This window comes from Pan troglodytes, chromosome 3 (assembly GCF_028858775.2).
Source record: "Pan troglodytes isolate AG18354 chromosome 3, NHGRI_mPanTro3-v2.0_pri, whole genome shotgun sequence".
Taxonomy (NCBI): domain Eukaryota; kingdom Metazoa; phylum Chordata; class Mammalia; order Primates; family Hominidae; genus Pan; species Pan troglodytes.
Window position 1 is genome coordinate 49,758,947 of NC_072401.2, and position 22,227 is coordinate 49,781,173.

The 22,227-nt window shown below is 40.0% G+C and overlaps 1 protein-coding gene and 1 pseudogene across 5 annotated transcripts in view; one reads left to right on the forward strand and one right to left on the reverse strand.

Annotated features, from left to right (window-relative positions):
• The window catches only part of CFAP299 (cilia and flagella associated protein 299), a 692,782-nt gene that overhangs the window by 576,317 nt on the left and 94,238 nt on the right, over positions 1–22,227 (reverse strand). The window lies entirely within an intron of this gene.
• On the forward strand, positions 770–3,285 carry LOC104006055 (zinc finger protein 341-like; annotated as a pseudogene).

A 22,227-nucleotide genomic window follows, 5' to 3' on the forward strand; every position in this document is an offset into this window, starting at 1 on the left:
ATGTTCCACAGCTGCAAATTGCCTTAATTTTTAATTTCCCAGGTGTGGGATCAGAACTATGATAATGGAGTGTGTTTTAATAAATCCTTAGACTCTTAAAATGGGACTTCGGAAAGACTAACTCAAACCCAGAGATGGAGTAAGTTGGAGTGTAGGGTGATTAGAAAGTGAAGCTCTAAAGAGAAGAATTGTTCATTATTGTAATACTAGGTAGGAATGATTAGCAGATAATACTGGGTAGAAAATCCAAAAGACAATCCAGATAAATTATTATCTAACCCAATCCAGCAGTGAATAATAAAGATAATAAATGACCCAGTTGAGCTTATCCCAGGCATAAAAGGAGGATTTCGTATTAGAAATTCCTTAAATGTCTTTCAACACTTAATAAAGAAGAAAAAATGGTATGATCATCTGACTTATTAAAGAGCATATAAAAGGGAACTTTCCATGTTAAACACACAAAAACACATGTACACACCCACATATTACTGTAAACAGGGAAATAGTAGACATTATCCCTTTAAAATAAAAAACGACACAAGGAAGGTACACTATTAATACTTACATTTATTCATGTACCACAATGCCTTACAAGAATAATTTTAAAAGAAAGAAAAATAAATTAAGGAAATATGATTGGAAGAGAAAAAATAGAAACATCATTGTTTGCAGGTATGACTAACAGCATAGAAACCCTACCTCCCCAAAAAATCTATTGATTAATTATAAGAAATATAGGGGCTCCAAGACGGTGCAGGTGATCTTTAAGGCCCTGGAGGGAATGGACAACCAGACCATTCTAGCTGTCCCATCATTACTGGATGGCCAAGGAGCAGTCCCTGATCCCAGAGGCCAGAGTGTCAATGCGCCCCCTGCTATCCAGCCATTGGATGATGAGGATGTCTTTCTCTGTGGGAAGTGTAAGAAGCAATTCAACTCGCTGCCAGTGTTTATGACCCACAAGCGGGAACAGTGCCAAAGAAATGCCCCCGACCTGGCCACAGTCTCGCTGGTCACCAACAGCATCTACACAATCTACACACCTTCGGCAGCACCCACAGCGGTCCAGCAGGCCTTGCCTCCTGCCAATTGCCAGATCTCTACATACATCACAGTGCCCCCGTCCCCACTGATCCAGGGGAACATCTTGGTAAGCAATGACGTGCTCATGTCTGCCATTTCAGGCTTCACATCCCTGGAGCAGCCCATGCCCTAGGGCCCGCGACCTGTGCAGAGCAGCCTGAACATGCATTCTGTGCCCAGCCACCTCACCCAGCCTTCACCCCCTCCTCCACCACTGCCCTCACCACCTCCACCCCACAGCCTGGGCCCCCCTGGGCATCCCAATCCTGGTGGGAATGGTGTGGTGAAGGTGTACAGTGCTGCTGCACTCGTGGCTGGGAGTGGAATGGTGGAGATCCAGGCACTGGGGATGCAGCCCTACCCACCCCTGGAGGTGCCAAACCAGTGTGTGGAGGCTCCAGTATACCCCACCCCCGCAGTGTACAGCCCTGGCAAACAGGGATTCACACCCAAAGGACCAAACCCTGCTGCCCCATGACCAGTGCCACCGGGGGCACTGTGGCCACCTTTGACTCTCCACCAATGCTGAAGACCCCACGGGCTAAACGTACCAGGGGACTCCTGGAAGCTACAGGGAAGCCAAAGGCTCAGAAACTCAAGTGCCCATACTGTGACAAGTCATTCACCAAAAACTTCGACCTGCAGCAGCACATCTGAAGCCACACAGGTGAGAAGCCCTTCCAATGCATTGCGTGTGGCCGTGCCTTTGCCCAGAAGTCTAATGTTAAGAAACACATGCAGACCCACAAGGTATGGCCTTCAGGACACGGTGGTGGCACTGTGTCTCGAAACTCTGTGACTGTACAGGTCTTGGCCCTGAACCCCAGCAGGCAGGAGGATGAGGAAAACACAGGGTTGGGCCAGCCCCTACCAAGCTTGCCACAGCTCCAGGCCTGGCCCACAGCCAGCGATGGCAAGGGGCAAGCCGGAAACCCAAGCAGGTAGTCCTCATCTACAGCTCCTACTTGTTCCAGTTCTGCCCCAGCAAGTTCAGCACCTATTTCCAGCTCAAGTCTCACATGACCCAGCATAAGAACTAGCAGGTGCACAAATGTGTGGTCAAAAGCTGTGCCCAGACGTTCCCAAAGCTCGACACATTTCTGGAGCACATCAAGAGCCACCAGGAGGAGCTGAGCTACCCCGGCCACTTCTGCAACAAGGACTTACCCCTGCTATACGACCTGAGCGTGCACCAGTACTCCCACAGCCTCCTTCCACAGCACAGCCCCAAGAAGGGCGGTGCCGTCTACAAGTGTGTCAAACGTGTCAACAAATATCCACCCCGGAGGCCCTGGAGCATCACCTGCAGACCGCCACTCACAACTTCCCCTGCCCACACTGCTAGAAGGTGTTTCCTTGTGAACGCTACCTGCAGCGTCATCTGCCAACCCACTGCAGCGGGGGCAGGTTCAAGGGCCAGGTGTGCAAGAAGTCCTCCCGGCGGGTGCATTACCTCAAACTGCGCGCGCACAACCACTCAGGCGAGAAGCCCTACAAATGCTCGGTGTGCGAGTCCGCATTCAACCGCAAGGACAAACTGTGAGAGAGACATGTTGATCCACCAGCTCTTCAAGAAATACAAATGCCCTTTATCGACGCACACAGGCTGCGGTAAGTTGTTCAACCGGCCGGACAAGCTGAAGGCCCATGTCCTCTCCCACTCCGGCACGAAGCTCCACAAATGCGCCCTGTGCAGCCGTGCCCACCTCGCCGAGCACCTGCGCGCCCACACGGGCTACTACAAGTTCCGCTGTGCTGGCTGTGCCAAGGACTTTTTCCGCCACAAATACCTCAAAGATCACCGCTGTCGTCTCGGCCCCCAGAAGGAAAAGGACCTGCAAACCCGGCGGCACTCCCCCGCCCCACCACAGCCCGCGAGAAGAGGGCAGCCCCGCGCCGTGGCGGCAGTGGTGGGCGCAAGGTGGTGACCCCCTTGCCTGACCCGCTGGGGCTGGAGGAGATGAAGGACACAGGGGCTGGTCTGGTGCCCGAGGCCGTCCCGGGCAAGCCGCCCTTCGCAGAGCTGAACGCGGAGCTTTCCGTCGTCGTGGGTGGTGCGGTGGGCACGGAATCTGAGCTGGTGGTACCTGGACAGCTGAGGGGCTGGGCTCCAACCTGGCTCTGGCAGGGCTGCAGGCCGGGGCCGAGGGCCCATGTGCCATGCTCGCTGTGCTCATCTACATCGAGGCCTCAGAGTGACGGACCCGGGGTGTCCGTTTCCTGGGAAGGCCTGATGCTCATGTTTGGGTCCAGGCTCCCTGGGGGCAGACTGGAGATCCTTCCCAGTGGAAGCGAGCCATCAAGCCATTGGCAGAAATCCTTCTGAATGTCATTCATAAACCTTGGCCCATGGCCGCCTTCCGGTGTCCCCTCTCCTGCTGGAAAGCCCTGCAACATTCTGGGGTCAGGGGCAGGGCCGCCCACGGTTTCTGGGCAGAGCCACGGCAAGAGAGAGACGGCTGGAGCCTGAGCAGCCCAGCGTCCCGCTGGTCTAGGCTGGTAGTTGCGTCCCCTGGGAGAGAAGACAGGGCAGTTCCGCCCACTCTGCCTCCAGGCTGCCTCCGGGTGGGCTCTAGTCCGCTGCTCTTCAGGAAGCCTGCCATAAACTCTTTGGAGTTTATCTGTTGGACCTTTTCACAGACAGTTCCCCACAGCGTCCTCAGACAGCTCTGTGATGTTGGCTTTTAGGAGGCACTCAACTGTCACGGCTGGACTGCAGCTGTGAGACAGATCTGGCTTCAATTCCAAGAGTTGACATGCACTTGCCTTGTGACCTCGGGCAAGTCACTTCACCCCTCTGAGCCCCGTGTTCCTCATCTGTACAATGGGGCTTACAATACAACTACCTCATAGGGTTGTCCTGGGGATCCAGTATGATGAAATGTGCCAGGGGCTTGCTCAATAAATGTTGTTGTCATTAAAAAAAAAAGAAAAGAAATATAGTATATGTAGTGTAATTCATATTTCTGTATAAATGTAATCACGATTTTTTTCTAGAAAACCATATGTTTAAATAAATGTATGAAAACAATAAAACAAAAGAAAATAAATATTCTGGAGTAGTTGTATGTGGACGAAGAGAAATGTAATTGGAAATGGAGATGAAAATGGTTGCCAGAGACTGGAGAGGGATGGGAAATGAGACATTGGTGAAGGTGTAAAGTTTCAGTCACACAGAAGGAATAAGTTCTCAAGATGTATGGCACAGCATGGTGGCTTCATTAATAATAAAGTGTAGTATACTCAAAAATTGCTGAAAGAGTGGATATTAATTGTTCTCATCATAAACAATAATAGGGATGTGAGATGATGGATATGTAATAGCTTCATTTAATCATTCCACAATGTATACATATATCAAAACATCACTTTTTATACCCTAAACATATATATTCTTTCAATTAAATGAAGCAAATTAAATACATACAAATATATATAATTTTTAATGTGTTGATTTAAATAAATAAATGGGGTATAAAGAGGGAAAACATTTTAAAATAAAATTTAATTTAAAAAGAACCTAGCAGGGACTCATGGTAATAATGCTATAGAATGAGGAGGACATTGACTTAACTCTATGTCCCTGAGGTGCTTAAATTAGAAAGGTGGTGGGAATGGGGAGCTGATATCAACTTTGTTTCCTGAAACAAACACAATGAATCCTTCAAAATTCTTGGTTCATGTACTAATTTTTCAGAACAATTTCCTTCCTTCCTTCAATTTACCTCTCCTAAGTCATGCATGAAACTCTTTGTCCTACTCGATCATTAAAATAGGTGTTTTTCCTCTCATCTCCTGAAATAGATACTACAGCAAGCCTATTTCTTTCTAGCTTACCCCAGCTCCCAGGAGATCACAAGTAGTTAACAATGTAGACAAAATAAGTTCTTTGTGTCGATGGTATAACTTGACAGTTTCATTTAAAAATTACAAGTGAAACATTACTAACTGAATGCCAGACTCTTCATAAACTCAAGATTGGCTTCCTAATAGCAACATTATTCAAAATATTTATGAATAATATAGAAACTACTAAATAATTTTGTTTTTAATTCTCAGCATAGTCCTCACCAGAAAAAATAAAAATATATGTCCCTATGCCTACCAATCATCCTTTACGTTATATGAATTAAAAGTTCTGATCCTCTGGTTAGTAGAAAATATGAGTAATCAGGTAGTAGAACAGATTCACATCTTTGATGTATTTGTGTGCATTTGTAGGGGCAGGAGGAGATTGTAAGGAATGGATAAAGGAAGATGTAAAAAATGAAAACAATGCTGGGAGGAAGAATGAGTCTTATCTAAGTAAAACATTTTGAATGAAAGTAAAAGCCAAGCAGATTCAATGGTGTCTTGAGCCTTGTAACTAACTATATTATAGAAACCTTGCTAAGATCTTCTACCATGTTATATTGAATGTCTCATCAGAGGCCAAGCAAGTGGACATTGAAAACAGCACAAGAACAATATTAATTCTGAAAATCAGGTCTTCTTAAATTCTAATGAGGGAAAGATAACAACAACAAAAAAAAAGATAGATAAAACCATCTGAATGAACAAAAGCACAAACAGCAGTGTCTCTGATGGCTAACGTCAATTGAAGACAATTGCTCAATATAGTTGCTTAACAAATAATAATAAAAGATAAACTTTGATAAATTAGAAAATTTGATAGGGTCTTTAAGTGGAAAGTTGCTTTTTCTTAAACAGCAAGGAAGGCAATCCAAGACTGTTGTGATAATGTCAAGACTATCACAATAAAACATTACAAAATTTATTATTGATCCTACAGGTCAAAACAGAGTTGCTCTTTTTCTGTAAAACTTGATATCTTATTATCTATTAAAATGCTGATGGAAATTATGGTTCACTCTGTCATGCTAGGTTCTCACTATATGATTCCTTGAAAGAAAAATTAATCTTAGATGTTACAATCAGAAATATCTATGCTTCACCTGCTCAATGGTTTTGTTGTTCTGGGTGGACACTGAATTATGTGACGTCAATATTTTTCTTTCTTTTTTTAGTTTTAAACTTTTATTTTATATTCTGAGGTACATGTGCAGGTTTATTCCATAAGTAAACTTATGTCACAGGGGTTTGATATACAGATTATTCTGTCACCCAGGTACTAAGCCTAGTACCCAATAGTTATTTTGTTGTTGTTGTTCCTCTTCCTCCTCCCACCCTCCACCCTCAAGTAGGCCCTAGTGTCTGTCATTCCCCTCTTTGTGTCAGTGTGTTCTGATCATTTAGCCCCCACTTATAAGTGAGAACATACAATACTTGGTTTTCTATTGCTGCATTAGTTTGCTAGGGATAATGCCCTCCATATCCTTTTATGTCCCTGCAAAGGACATAATCCAATTATTTTTTATGGCTGCATAGTATTCTGTGGTGTATATGTACCACATTTTCTTTATCCAGTCTGTCATTGATGGGCATTTAAGTTGATTCTATATTTCTGCAATTGTGAATAGTGCTGCAGTGAACATACATGTGCAAGTGTTTTTATGATAAAATGATTTATATTCCTTTGGGAATATAAATATAAACCTGTAATGGGATTGCTGGGTCAGATGGTAGTTTTGTTTTTAGCTTGTTGAGGAATTGCCACCAGGCTTTCCACAATGGTTGAACTAATTTGCAGTCCCCCCAACGGTGTATAAGTGTTCCCTTTTCTCCACACCCTGTTATTTTTTGACTTTTTAGTAATAGCCATTCTGACTTGTGTGAGATATTCTCATTTGTGGTTTTGATTTGCATTTCTCTAAGGATTAGTGATACAAGCCTTTTTTCATATCCTTGTTGGCCGCATGTATGTCTTCTTTTGAAAAGTGTCTGTTCATGTCCTTTGTCTACATTTTAATGGGCTTGTTTTGTTCTTGTAAATTTGTTTAAGTTCCTTATAGATACTGGGTAGTAGACCTTTGTCAGATGCATAGTTTTCAAAAGTTTTCTCCAATTCTGTAGGTTGTCTGCTTACTCTGTTGAGAGTTTCTTTTGTTATGCAGAAACACTGTAGTTAATTAGGTCTCATTTGTCAGTTTTTGCTTTCATTTCAATTGCTGTTGACTGACAAGCAGTTTTGCTTACATTGCAATTGCTTTCTTCATCATGAAATATTTGCCCATTTTATGTCCAGAATGGTATTGCCTAGGTTGTCTTCCAGAGTTTTTATAGTTTTTGGTTTTACATTTAAGCCTTTAATCCATCTTGAGGTGATTTTTGAATATGGTGTGAGGAAGGGGTCCAGTTTCAATCTTTTGCCTATGGCTAGCTTATTTTTCTCTTTTAAATCTGGCATACATTTTGAACACTAACCTCAACCTCAGCTTCACTCCATTTCTTCAACCTTTTCTTTCTCTCCATCTTTTAAAATCTTTTTGTCATAAGATATACACATTTCCCTTGTTAATTGCCTCAAATTATTTTGTAGGAATGCAGACTATAGATAGCTGATAGACAGAAGGAAGATAGTAGAAGGAAAAAGGAACAGGAGGAAGGAAATGTTTTGAAACTATTTCCCAGAAGCATAATCGGGCAGCAGATCATAAAGAACTATGAAGGATGTTGAGACTGAACAACCAGGTAAGGCATTGCAACAAACCGAGTCAATTGGTTTGACTGGATTAGCAATTTACAAGAATTTTAAAAATGTATATGTTAAGAGTAATTATAAATAAAAGAATCAGCAAGAGTCCATTTTTCATTACCAATTAGAATTTTTCGTCACGGAGATTTTGAAGACACTCTAAAATATAAAATCTATAGGGCCAAAAAGATGGTATTATCATAATAAAAATGGCATTTTGGCATGGGAAATAGAATTCAGTGAAAGAAAAATAATGAGCTATTTTTAAAGGCATTTTGTTATTGGTTTGACAAAAAGTAACAATAAGAAGTAGATATGGAGCTAAAAGCCCAGAAGAACAGACATGCTTGAACATCTGACCAAAGTTAATAGAAGACATAAAAGTGTGTGACATATTGAAGTAGTGGAATATAAAAGAGGTGTAAATGAGAGAAACGTCATTTGGGAGAGATCCAAATTAGTGAGAGAAAAGGAAATGGTAAAACAATTATACTAGATATTAGAATATCTAGAAGACAAATAAGAGGCTACAAAGTAATAAAGGCCAAAGAAAGGGAACATTTTAAGAAATGCATAAACTCTCATTAAAAGCAGTAGCAGAGGTCAAGTATAAAGTGGAACGAAATCTTAGAAGAGATCTTTTTGCTTACAAACAGATTGTAGACGATTACTGAATGAATAAATAAAATTTAGGCAGACAGCTAAAGTAAGAACGAAAATGAGGCCAGGCATGGTGGCTCACACCTGTAATCCCAGTACTTTGGGAGGCCAAGGTGGGTGGATCACCTGAGGTCAGGAGTTTGAGACCAGCCTGGCCAACATGGCAAAACCTTGTCTCTATTATAAATACAAAAAATTAGCCAGGTGTGGTGGCATGCACCTGTAACCCCAGCTATTAGGGAGGCTGAGGCAGGAGAATCATTTGAACCCAGGAGGTGGAAGTTGCAGTGAGCCAAGATCGTGCCACTGCACTCCAGCCTGTGCAACAGAGCGAGATTCTATCTTAAAAAAAAAAAAAAAGTGAGACACAATCTAAATAATATTCTGAAGAAAATTGTCATAATTTTTTAATGTAATTTTATTTGCTCTTTAATTAATCACTAGCGAGCTGTCACCAATATTGTATTTTGTCTATATAGTTTTCTCTGTAAATTTATTTTAAGCTTTGTAAATGTATTTTAGGCTCAAAGAGGCTAGGATGGAAAAAATATTATGCAAATACTGTTTAAAAGAAAGCTTGAGTGTCTATATAAATATCAGAAAAATCTTGCCAAGAGTGAAGATGATATTGAACAACGATATAGCTCAATTTTATTTCAAGAAGAAATAAAAAATCATGAAGCATATGTATCTAGCATCAGAATATCAAAACACATAAATCAAAAAGATAGTATTTTAAAAGATACAGATAAACCTATAATTATAGTTGGACATAATGACATTCATCTCTAAGTAATAGCTAGAATAAGTAGACAGGAAATCAGTAAGGATACAGTAGGCCTGAACAACACAATCAAGCAACTTGGCTTAATTGCTATTTTTAGAATAGTAATTCTAAAAATACACCTACAAGAGGGAATACACATGCAAGTGAACCTGTAACATCAACTAAGATAGACCATATACTGGGAGATAAAGTAAATGTCAAAAAATGTAAAAAAATTAAATCATAAAGAATATAAAATACTCTCCTTCCATAATAGAATTTAACTAGAAATTAATATCACAATGACATTTTGAAAAATTTTCTAACATTTAGAGGTTAAACAACATACTTCAAGAGTTATAAAGGAAATTATAAAGCCTTTGAATTGAGTGAAAAGTAAACATAGAAATGAAAATAAAAACAAACATCAAACATCAAAATTTGTGAAATTCAACTAAATCAGTGCATAGAGGAAAACATATGGAATTTCAAGTTTATATAGCAGAAGAATAGTTTAAAATCAATAAACTAATATTCTACATTAAAGCACTAGAAAACTAAAACAAATTAATTAAAATGTAACTAGGAAGAAATAATAAAAATAAGAGCAGAAATCAATAAAACAGAAAACAACAAAATAGTAGAGAAAACAATTCATGTTAAAAAGCTGGTTCTTCAAAAAGATCATTAAAACTGATAGATTAAAAATGACCTACTAATATCAGAGATAAAAAATGAATATCCCTACACTTTCTACTACATATATTAAAATGATAACATGATATTAAGAATGACTTTATGCCTATAGATTGGTTAGGTGAAATGAACAAATACCTTGAATGATACAAACTACAAACATATTTAGAAATAAAGAACCTGATTTTCCCTATTATCTATTTTAAAAATAGAGTTTGTAGTTATAAGCCTTCTCTCAAAGAAAACTCCAGTGGTAGAAGGCTTCACTGGTGACCTCTACCAATCAATTAAGGAAGAAATAACATCAACTCTACAATTACCAAAAAGTAGAAGAGCAAGTAAAACATTCTAAATTATTTCTAAAGCCAGAATTACACTGATAGAAAATCAGAAAAGGCCTTACAAAAAGACTAAAGACAAATACATAAAATGAACAAAAAAATAAACACAACATCAAAATTAATTAATTAATTACTTAATTAAGTGGATGTAAAAATTCTCGACAAAATATTAGCATACTTGATCCAATATTATATACACAACATGAGCAAACTGGGTTTCTCCCACGAATGCAAGTTGGTTAAACCTGTGAAAAATCAATCAATGTAAATCACTTTATCAACAAACTAAAAGTAAAGAATCTGAAAAACCGTAAGATTATTTCAATAAACAGAAAAATATCATCTGACAAAATTTAATATCCATTCATGTCAAATACTCTTGGTAAACTAGGATTAGTAGGAGACTTCCTCAAACTGATAAACAGTATCTACAAAAAAACCCACTAGAGCTAACATATTTAATAATGAGAGAATGCTTTCTCCTTAAAACTGAAAAAAAAAAACCAATATCCCCTTCTCTACTTCTATTACACATTATCTTGGAGGTTTCATGCAGTGCATTAAAGAATGAAAAATAAATAATAATAAAGGCACACAAATTAAATATAGAGAAATAAAAGGTTTAATTTATGATCTTCTGCATACAAAACCACACAAAAAATAGCCAGTAGAACTGATAAGTTTAAGAAAGTTGCATGATGAAAGGTTAACAGAGAAAAATCAATTTTATTTCTATATACTATCAATAATCAATTAGAAAGTGACTTTTAAAAATTCTATTTACAAGAGCATTAAAAAATGAAATTTCTAGGGACAGATCTAACAAAATATTTACAAGATTCTGAAAGCTATTGATATGGTTTGGCTGTGCCCCCACCCAAATCTCAACTTTAATTGTATCTCCCAGAATTCCCAGGTGTTGTGGGAGGGACCCCAGGGGACGTAATTGAATCATGGGGGCCAGTCTTTCCCATGCTATTCTTGTGATAGTGAATAAGTCTCATCAGATCTGTTGGGTTTATCAGGGGTTTCCACCTTTGCTTCTTCCTCATTATTGTCTTGCCACTGCCATGTGAGAAGTGCCTTTCACCTCCCACCATAATTCAGAGGCCTCCCCAGCCATGTGAAACTGTAAGTCCAATTAAACCTCTTTTTCTTCCCAGTCTCAAGTATGTCTTTATTAGGATCAATACAGCTATAAAACATTCGTGAGAGAAATAAATAAAACCCAAATAAATGAAGAGATTTACAGCATTCATAGATCAAAAGACTCAATATGTTAAGATGTAATTCTCTCCAAATTGATAACTATTTTAGCAAAATCCCAGCAGGCTTATTTGTAGGAATCAACAAGATGATTTCTACAAATTTAGGTGATTCTAAACTTTATATGGAAAAGCAAGGGAACCAGAATTTTAAGCAATTAAAAAAAAAAGTTTGAGGACTCATATTACTTGATTTTAAAACTTAAAGGCAATGTGATGTTGGCATAAAGATAGACATATAAATCCATGGAATAGAATAGAAATCCACAAAAAATAGACAGGTACATATACAGTCAAAGAATTTTCAACAAAAGTACCTACAAAATTCAATAGAAAAAGAATAGTCTTTTCAATAAATAGTGCTGAAACAGTTGGATATTTAAATTAGAAAATAAAAAGCCTCTTACCTAACAAAATTTACAAAATTAGTTTAAAATAAATTATTAATACAAACTTAAATGTGAAACCTAGAACTCTAAAGTTTTAAAAGAAAATATAGAAAAGATACTTGTAACTAGGAATTCAAATAATTCTTACATAGGACACGCAGAAATACACACATACATGAACCATAAAGAAAAACTGATAAACTGGCGTTTATCAAAATTTAAATCTACTCTTCAAAAGACACTATTAAGGAAATAAAAAGACAAGGTACAGATGTTGAAAAAATATTTGCAAGACTCATATCTGATGAAAAAGTTGTAACTGGAATATATAAAGAACACTTAAAATCAATAAAACATTTCACCAAAGAAGAGATATGGATGGAAAATAAGCACATAAAAAGATGCTCACTATGGGAGGCCGAGGTGGGTGGATCATCTGAGGTCAGGAGTTCAAGACCAGCCTGGCCAATGTGGTTAAACGCTGTCTCTACTAAAAATACAAAAATTAGCCAGGCGTGGTGGCGGGCACCTGTAATTCCAGCTACTCAGGAGGCTGAGGCAGGAGGATCGTTTCAACCTGGGAAGCAGAGGTTGCAGTGAGCCAAAATCATGCCATTGCATTGTCACCTGGATGACAATAGTGAAACTCCATCTCAGTAAAAAAGAAGAAGAAGAAGAAAGATGTTCAGCATCATTAGTCATTAGGGAAATACACCTGCCTTACTGGCTAAATTTTTTAAACTGTCAATACCATGTGTTCTTAAAGAAATAGACCACTGGGACTCTAATACCTTGCTAAGGAGAGAGTAAAATGATACAGACACTTTGCAAACAATTTAACAGTATCTTATAAAATTAAATATACAGCTGCCACACGAATCAGTAATCACATTCCTGGATATATACTTAAGATATATGAAAACATATTTCCTTAAAAAGATCTTTTCAAAATATTTACAGGAAGTTTATTTGGAAAAGCCAAAAACTAGAAACAGCCCAATTATCCATCGACTGGAAAACAGATATGTACACAAACTATTATCCACCTAGAAAATGCCATATTACTCAACAATAAAAAAGCAAACTCTCATTCATGCAACCATATAGAAAAGCCTCAAAAGCTTTATGATTAGTGAAAAAAAGACAACATAATTTATGATTCCATTCATATGACATTCTAAAAAAAGGCAAAACTACAGGGACAGAAATCATATGGCTGGTTTGTCAGGGGCTACAAAGAATACAGTGAGGCATGAGGAAACTTTTTGCGGTAATGAAAATGTTACCCTGATTGTGGTGAGACTGACACTACTGTATACATTTGTCAGAACTCATTGAACTACACACTTTAAAAACATCAATACATCTAACTTTCAAAAATGAATTATAAAAAATAATGGATGTGCTACCTAGCTAGGAGTAGTAGAGTCAGCTGACACCTTCTGGTTCTTAACTCTTTCTTTGTCAGCCTCAGCAATTGAGCTCATGACATATTGTTTTCTGGGTGGCCCACACAAAGCACTGAGTAAACTGGTGGTTCAAGAACCTAACCATTTCCACCAAATGTGGAGCCCCTCTAGCAGGCAATCTTTGCTTTGCATTCCCTTCACTAGTTTGGAAGAGACTTTGCCCATGGGCATTAAGGTCTGAAAGCTGCCCTTGTTCAACCTTGCCTCCACACTTTTCCTTTTATGTTTAATACTTCTCAATTAACGTTTTGAATTCTTGACTTTATTTCAGAGAGGCTAGTCTGTGACAGATTGCATGTGGATCAGCCTGAAACAGCAAGATGAGGCTTGAGGATTGGATCACTCACCATGAGGTCTCTGGTAATGAGGTCCACATCCCCAGCCACATCCCTGGAATGAAGTCATGTGCAGACAGGCCCAACACAAGGTACGGTCCAGTTGTTAAAAGATTCACATGTGGTAAGCTGGGATGCCATGCCATTCAAGGGGAATGCCCTAGCCAATAGGATGTTTCAGGCATTCAAAATGTATGTGAGAATAATGAATACAAGAACAATGGAATTAGTTGTTAAATTGCATTGATGCCCTATAGGTTAATAATGCAAAAGTTAATGGCCTTAATTACTGGGTATCCTTTGTGCTCTTCTATGGACCATGATCTTCTGGTGAGTCTTCTGGTTTCACACAATATGTCCCTTCCAGCATTGCCATTTTCCTGAGCCTTTTAATCTCTTCCTCAAAAGTCTCTCTCTGCAATTTAGGCCTTTGAACTGCACTTGGTGCGGACCATTGCTTGTTCCAGGTTTCTTGGAGCCACTCTAGCACTGAATTTGCCAGAGTCTCTTTTCTAGCTTACAAGGAAGCCCTCATTTCATGAAGTGGGCAAGTCGAATAAGATGTAATGAGGTCCACATCCCTGGCCACATCCCCGCAGTTAAGTCATATGCAAACAGGCCAAGGACAAAGTCATATGCAAACATATAAAAGATTCATATGTTTTAAGCTGGGATGCCATGCCACTGAAGGGGAATTCCCTAGCCAATAGGATATTTCAGGCATTCAAAGTCTCAAGAGGCACAAAGTCTATTGGCTAGCTTATAAAGAAGCCCTCATTTCATGCAGTGGACAAGCAGAATAAGATGAAGATCAAGCCAGGATTTGACAGTCACAGTGAATGAGTTCCAAAGGCAGTCAAATGTTCAGCAGGGGCAAGTATGTTACACCAAAATCAGAGCTCTGATTAGGAAAATCGCAGCTCCTGACACATGGGATTGGGACAAATGAGTAGATGTTTTTGAAAATTTTGACCTTTCCAGATCTCTAAATCTTCTGAGCCTGAAGAAGTAGCCCACTGCTCTTCAGTAAGAGCTAGCAAACCCCCACAACTAGCAGCAGCAATGTAAGAAGAAAATAGAGGCCTTTCTCCCACATAAAAGCAGGTGTGTGCCTCAGGAGATATCCCCAGTTCCCTTATCAGAGTTACACTTCTGGCCACCAGGCTGATAATATGGTCAAGTCACAGATAGGGACATGGTAGGTCTGATAAGAAAAAAAGGAATATTATCCCACATATACTACAAGACCTAGGACTTGTACCAACAAGACTAGAGGGACTCATTGGACTAGATTCTGGGGATTCTAGGTCAGAGAAAGCAGAAATAAGACTAAATAAGTCAGAGTTTATTGACATGACACTTTCTCAGAACACAGGGCATTGCATTCTGGTACGGACCCCAGAAGATGAGGCAAACTCTGCTAGCGTGACTCCAAGAAACCTGGAACAAGCAATGGCCTACACTGAGTGCAGTTCAAAGGCCTAAATTTCAGAGAGAGACTTTTGAGGAAGAGAGGAAAATGCTCAGGAAAATGGCAATCCTAGAAGAAACATATTGTGTGAGACCAGAAAACTCACCAGAAGATCATGGTCTATAGAAGAACCCAGAAGATAGCCGGTCGTTAATAGCATAAAAAATGTGCTAGTTACTGAAGCATCAGAATCATTAAGAAGTTCAGCGATGGCTCTCCAATGCATTCCAGGGCTGAATGCAGAAAAGCCCTGTTGCATACCTAGGCTACCCTAAGCACAATGGGCATAATAGTACCTTGATGCAACAGAAGCTAAGTGATGGAACTTAACCATAAGACACCAGGGACTTGTAATTATCATAAGGACCAATGATGTAATGTGCCCAATGACCACCAAGGGCACTGCAGAAAGTTATGAAGATGGTTTATAGAACATGGTAATCCTTGAACAAAACAGATGGGCAATCAATAAAGGAATAACTCAATTTGTATCATAGTTAGAAATTAAAGATGGTTACTTGAGGTTGAAGGCAGCCATTCCAGTAAAAAAGCACGATGCATTGCCATATATCATTCAGTTTTTAGACCAAGAACTTGTTGACTAAATATGTGACCACATGCAGTATTCACCATAGCAAGTATTCATTGCAGTGATTCACTTCTCCCCCAAAGAGACCTATGGGCATTTCTCAAATGAGTACACACAAAGGAAAATGTAATACCCACACAGTTAATGGACTACTGAATCTGCATTCAATCTGCATTCAAGCTGAGACTGGTATCTAGAGATCCAAAGAATCACTGTGGCCCCGCTCTTAGAGTGGAAGCTTATGGGGGTCAGATGAGAAATGGAGTCCTGGCCAAGGGTTAGTTTATCCTAGCCCTTGGGGTTAGGTCCACTGTGTCTATGCAAGGGTTAGGTCCACTGTGTCTATGTAGCCACTCAGGGATCATTGACTGAAATGTCTAATTCAGATTGTCATACATGGCAGCTGGCACAACCCCCATGTTGAATCCTGGAGAATAAGTGTAGACTACCACAAGCTCCTCCAAGTAGTAGCCCTAATTGCAGTTGCAGTGCTACTTGCTAGAACAGACTAATGTGTCTTCAGATAGATACTATGTAGCTATTGATTTCGTGAATAAGTTCTTTTCTGCCTCAATTAGGAAATAAAGTCAAAATCAGTTTGAATTCTCATTAAACAGACAATAACATGTATTTACAATTTTGTCTCGGGGTTATGTTTATTCTCCTGTCCTCTGTCATAATGGAATCTGGGCTTGTTGGGCATCCCACAGAACTTCACATTGATTGATTCCATCAGTGACATCACGCTGATTGGAAAGGATGAACAAGAAATGAGTAGTACCTGGCTTTCAAAAGGCATGGTCAGATAAACCCTACAAAGCTCTGGGGGCCTGCCACTTCATACATTTTCCCTGATATACTACAGCCTTACTCAATGTGTTAGTTCTCTAGGACTGCTATAATAAAGTATCACAGAGAGGATGGCTTAAAACAGAAATATATTTTCTCACAACTCCAGAGTTTGGCTTTTCTCCTCTTTGGCCTTAGCCAGCACTGCTATCTGGGGACTCATTGAACGCGGGCTATACAAGCATCAAATCCAATACAAAGTTGCATCCCAACCAGGGAACCCATTCATATGGTTTGAATCTGCATTCCCACCAAGTCTCAGGCCAAACTGTAATCCCCAGTGTTGGAGGTGAGGCCTGTTGGGAGGTGATTGGATCATGGGGGCAGATTTCCCCATAGTACTGTCCTTGTGACAGTGAGTTCTTGTGAGATCTGGTTGCTTAAAAATGTGTGGCACCTCTTCCATCTCTCTCTTCCTCCTGCTAAAGCTGTGTGAAATGCTGGCTTCCCCTTCACCTTTCAGCATGATTGTAAGTTTCCTGAGGCCTCTCTAGAAACTGAGCAAATGTTGCCCTGTTTCCTATACAGTCTGAAGAATCATGAGCCAATTAAACCTCTTTTCTTTATAAATTACCCAGTCTTAGTTATTTCTTTATAGCAATGCAAGAATGGACTGATACAGAAAATGGGTACTAGGTGTTGGGTATTGCTATAAAGATAATAGAAAATGTGGAAGCAGCTTTGGAACTGGGTAATGGGCAAAGATTTGAAACTGGATAATGGGAAAAATGTGGAAAACCCAGATGAAGACAGGAAAATGAGGGGAATCTTAAAGTTTCCTAGATACTTGTTGAATGATTGTAACCAAAATGCTGATAGTGATATGAATAGTGAAGGTAGGCTGAAGTGGTCTCAGATTGAAAGAGGCAACTTATTAGAAACTGGAGCAAAGATCACTTTGTTATGTCAGAGCAAAGATCACTTTGTTATGTCCTAGCAAAGAACTTGGCTGCATTGTGCCCTGGCTCTAGGGATCTGTGGAACTTTTAATTTGAGAATGATGATGTAGAGTATTTGGCAGAAGAAATTTCTAAGCACAAAGCATTCAAGATATGTCCTGGCTGCTTGTAAAAACCTATGTTCATATGTGTGAGCAAAGACATAATCTAAAACTGGAACTTATATTTAAAAGAGAAACAGAGTATAAAAGTTTGGAAAATTTGCAGCCTAGCCATGTGATAGAAAAGAAAAACTCATTTTGAGGGGAGAAATCCAAGCAGGCTGCAGAAATTTGCATAACAAAAAAGGAGCCAGGTGCTAGTAGCCAAGATAATGGGGAAAAGGCCTCAAAAGGCATTCCAGAGACCTTCGTGGCAGCCCTTCCCATCACAGGCCTGGAGGCCTAGGAGGACTGAATAATTTTATGTGTTAAGCCCAGTGCCCCGCTATCCTGTGCAGTTTCAGGACACCAGTCCCCGCATCCCAAACCCCAGCCACCCCAACTCCAGCTGTGGCTCAAAGGGGCTCAGGTATAACTCAGGCCATTGTTCCAGAGGATGCAAGCCATAGCCTTGATGGCTTCAATGTGGTGTTAGGACTGCAAGTGCACAGAATGGAGGAGTTGAGGCTTGGGAACCTCTACTCAGATTTCAGAGGATATATGAAAAAGCCTGGATGTCCAGGCAAAACCCTGTGGCAGGGGCAGAACCCTCATGGAGAACCTCTTCTAGGGCAGTGAGGAAGGGAAATGTGGAGTTAGAGCTCTCACACAGAAGCCCCACTGGGGCGCTGCCTAGTGGAGATGTAAGAAGAGGGCTACCATCCTCCAGACCTCAGAATGGTAGAGCCACCAAAAGTTGCACCCTGTGCCTGGAAAAGCCACAGGCACTCAACGCCAGCACATGAGAGCAGCTGTGGGGGTGAAGCCACAAAGCCACAAGGGTGGAGCTGCTCAAGGCCTTGGGAGCCCCCCTTGCATCAGCATGCCCTGGATGTAAGACATGGAGTCAGGGGAGATTATTTTGGAGCTTTAGGGTTTAATGACTGCCCTGCTGGGTTTCAGACTTGCATGGGGCCTGTAGCCCCTTTCTTTTGGCCAATTTCTCCCTTTTGGAACAAGGGTACTTACCTAATGCCTATCCCCCATTGTATCCTGGAAGTAACTAACTTGTTTTTGATTTTACAGGCTCATAGGCAAAAGGGACTAGCCTTGTTTCAGATGACTTTGGACTGTGGACTTTTGGGTTAATAGTGGAATGAGTTAAGACTTTGGGGGACTGTTGGGAAGGCATGATTGTGTTTTGCACTGTGAGAGGGACATGAGATTTGGGGAGCCCAGGGACAGAATAATATGGTTTGAATCTGTGTCCTCATCAAATCTCATGTCAAATTGTAATCCCCAGTGTTGAAGGTGGGGCCTGGTGGGAGGTGATTGGATAATGGGGTCAGAATTCCCCCTGGTACTCTCCTTGCAATAGTGAATTCTCATGAGATCTGGTTATTTAAAAGTGTGTGGCACCTCCCCAACTTTCTATTCCTCCTGCTCTGGCCATGTAAAGTGCCAGCTTCCCTTTCACCCTCTGCCATAATTGTAAGTTTCCTGAGGACTCCCCAGAAGCTGAGCAGATGCCACCATGCTTCCTGTATAGCCTGCAGAATCATGAACCAATTAAACCTCTTTTCTTTATAAACTACCCAGTCTCAGATATTTCTTTACAGCAGTGTAAGAATGAACTGATATACCCATTGTATAGAAAATAGATACAGCAGAGTGTTCATGAACATGGGGTCCTCTGGTCATATTATGCATGCACTATCCAGAAGCTGTCAGCTAAAAGTGCTGGAATGTTCACTGAAGGCACCACTGAATCTCCAGCTCGGCAGCAATACTATTCAAAACCGATGTGCATGCACTAGGATACTCACCAAGGAAAACAGAAAGTGTCTCACTGAACTACAAGCTATGGCTGCCACTTAGGCACCTTGGGCATCTTGTGCCCAGGAAGCAGCAGGCAAGAAGAGGAGACATGATCTTGTAGAGTAACTGATGCTGATCAGCAAAAAGAAGGACTGCAGTTATAGAATGGGGATAGGGAAGAATACATGGCTAACTCAGGTGAACCACCTAGGCATCTGTTCATACGCTCTTCCTAAATTTTAAATGCAAATGACAAATGTATCAACATGGGCCTGAGTAGAGTAGGATGATAAGGGCCTCAGGGCATTTATGAATAAGGATTTTGGGTCACATCACAAAATCCTAGAAAGATGATAGACAAAGGCAGGAGATTTAGAATGGATAGTGGAAGAGGAAGATTATGAAATGATAGGGGCGGTAGCTCACCCCATTGACTTTATTGTGAGTTTCCTCTCATGAAGAGAGGCCTTTGTGCTCTGGAGGAGCTGCTCCATGTGTGCATGAAGTAGATCTGTATGTTACAAGATGCATCACTCAGATGTACCTTGTATAAAGGAATTTCTGCCAGCTGTGAGGAGCTTCGTGAGCTGACAGCCTCCAGCTTTTAACCCTTTCAAGATTGGCCTCAACTTTTCTTAGTGGTCCCCAGCCAATGAGTACAGTGGAGATACTAAGGCCTGGCTATTTCATCCCATGTGGGATAACTTGTACTGTGGAGCTCTCCACTGTGCTGAGAGATTCTCTCAAAGTTTGAGGTTAGGGCTCTGACCCTGCTCAGTCCTGCTTCCTCACTTTTCCTTTCACAGGTGTTGCTTTCTCAACAAACCTTGTGCACTCCTAATTCTCACTGTCTGCTTCCTGGAGATGCTAATCTGCAACAAATCACAATTATATTGTTTTGGTTTGAAAGCAACAAACCATGAGAATAACTATTTAAAAATATGATACTAAGCAAAAATTTAAAATTATTTCACCAAACACTTAAAATACATAAATTTCCTCATTTAATTCTCAAGTATATGATATTCAGTTTTTATCATAAAATGATATACAAAAATAAAACAAGGTTGACAGGATAAAGCCATTCTTATATAAAATAAACTCTGGAATTTTATCCAACTTCATCACCATAATTTTTTTTTAAGATTTGGGGTCTCACTATGTTGCCCAGGCTGGTTTTGAACTCTTGGGCTCAGGCAGTTCTATCTCAACCTCCCAAAGTGCTCATCTCCATAAAATTAAAAGTATTTTATAAGTTAACAGACATTTCTACCTTCTATAGTTAAAAACAAATTGAAGGAGATAACTATACATTATAGCAGAAAAAAGAATTTAACAGATGCTAAATTAACTAGATTGAATAGCATAAGAAAGGCTGGAGATTTATCCAGTTTTTACATTTTATTCCAGATATACTTGAGAATAAAGGGTACAAGAACCTTACTCTAAATCACCATAGAAATCCTCTTCATCAAGTACAAAAAGATCATAGGGATCCATGTATATACAGCATCTGAGACTCCTATCAAGTGAATCCTTACAGTAATTCCCAAAGACTCATCTAATAGTCTTCCAAGAAGATGGCAATAGCTAACCAGTACAATGACAGAATCCATCAGGGCTACCACTTATTCCGATCATCTGCATTTCAGATACTGTGCTCTAGCAAAATAAGGTCATTATCTCAGAACCAGTTTTAAGAGGGGTGAATTCATTTCCCAATAAGATAAGGTGACCCAAAGTGAAGAACTGATGATCTTACAAGCTCATCCAGGCAAGTATCCAGCCTGAGGGATGACTCAGTTGTAACTACTGACTAGGCTCTAGGAACACAATAGTCAATGTGTGTCACGAATATTGAAGTTCCATCTCTCCACCACATGGCAATCAGCTGAACTTCTCACTATAAATAGAAATTATCTGGCACTTATGCAAGAAAACCATGGCCAGTCCCTGGGGGAGAGAATTCCCTGTCCTGACAAATGGGTATCAGCTAAATTACTCCCATCCCTTCTTCCAACCTCTACAGCTTCTGTCTTATGGCTACTATAACCAGTGGAATGAATCTCAGTGGAGAAGAAATCAGAGATGTTTATATAATAGTGGAGCAGAGATGATTTTGAAGCAAAGGATGAGAAAGCTAGGAGAATGAAGAATCGACTCTATCCCCCCGACCCTGCCCCACATCATCACCTTGGATACCAACCCAGTAAATGTTTAAATGGGTGCCTCTAGTTGGTATAGTTTTTGGAGAAAAAAGGGCCTTAGTGAAGGAACAGGTACAAATTAAGACAAAGAAGTAAAGAAAATAATTTGTGAATAAGGGGAGTTTATCATAAGATTGAGGCAAAATGGATGTGTTCACTCACACCACTCTTTGCCTGATTAACTCTAATTGAGCCTTTAAGAATCAATTTAGTGGTCAAACATTAAGAAGAACTTTTCTTATTCTTCACGTCCCCTCACAAATCTTGACTTTGTATTACTTCAAAATGTTGCCACAGTACTTACGATTGCATTTATCATCTTCCATTGCAATTGTCTTTTTGAACTGAAATTTAAATCACATACTATAAATTCACACTTTTAAGGTGCACAAGTCAATAGATTTTAGTATATTTACAAAGTTATGCAATTATCACCAATGTCTATTTACACATATTATCACACCAAGAAGAAACCTCATATTCATTATCAGTCATTGTCCAATCTCCCTTCCATCCAGTCCTTGGAAACCATGAATCTACTTGTCTCTATAGATTTACTGATCCTGGACATTTTATATAAATGGTATCACGCAGTAAGTAGTCTTTTTTTTCTAGCCTCCTTTGCTTAGCCTAATGTGTTAAGGTTTTTCAT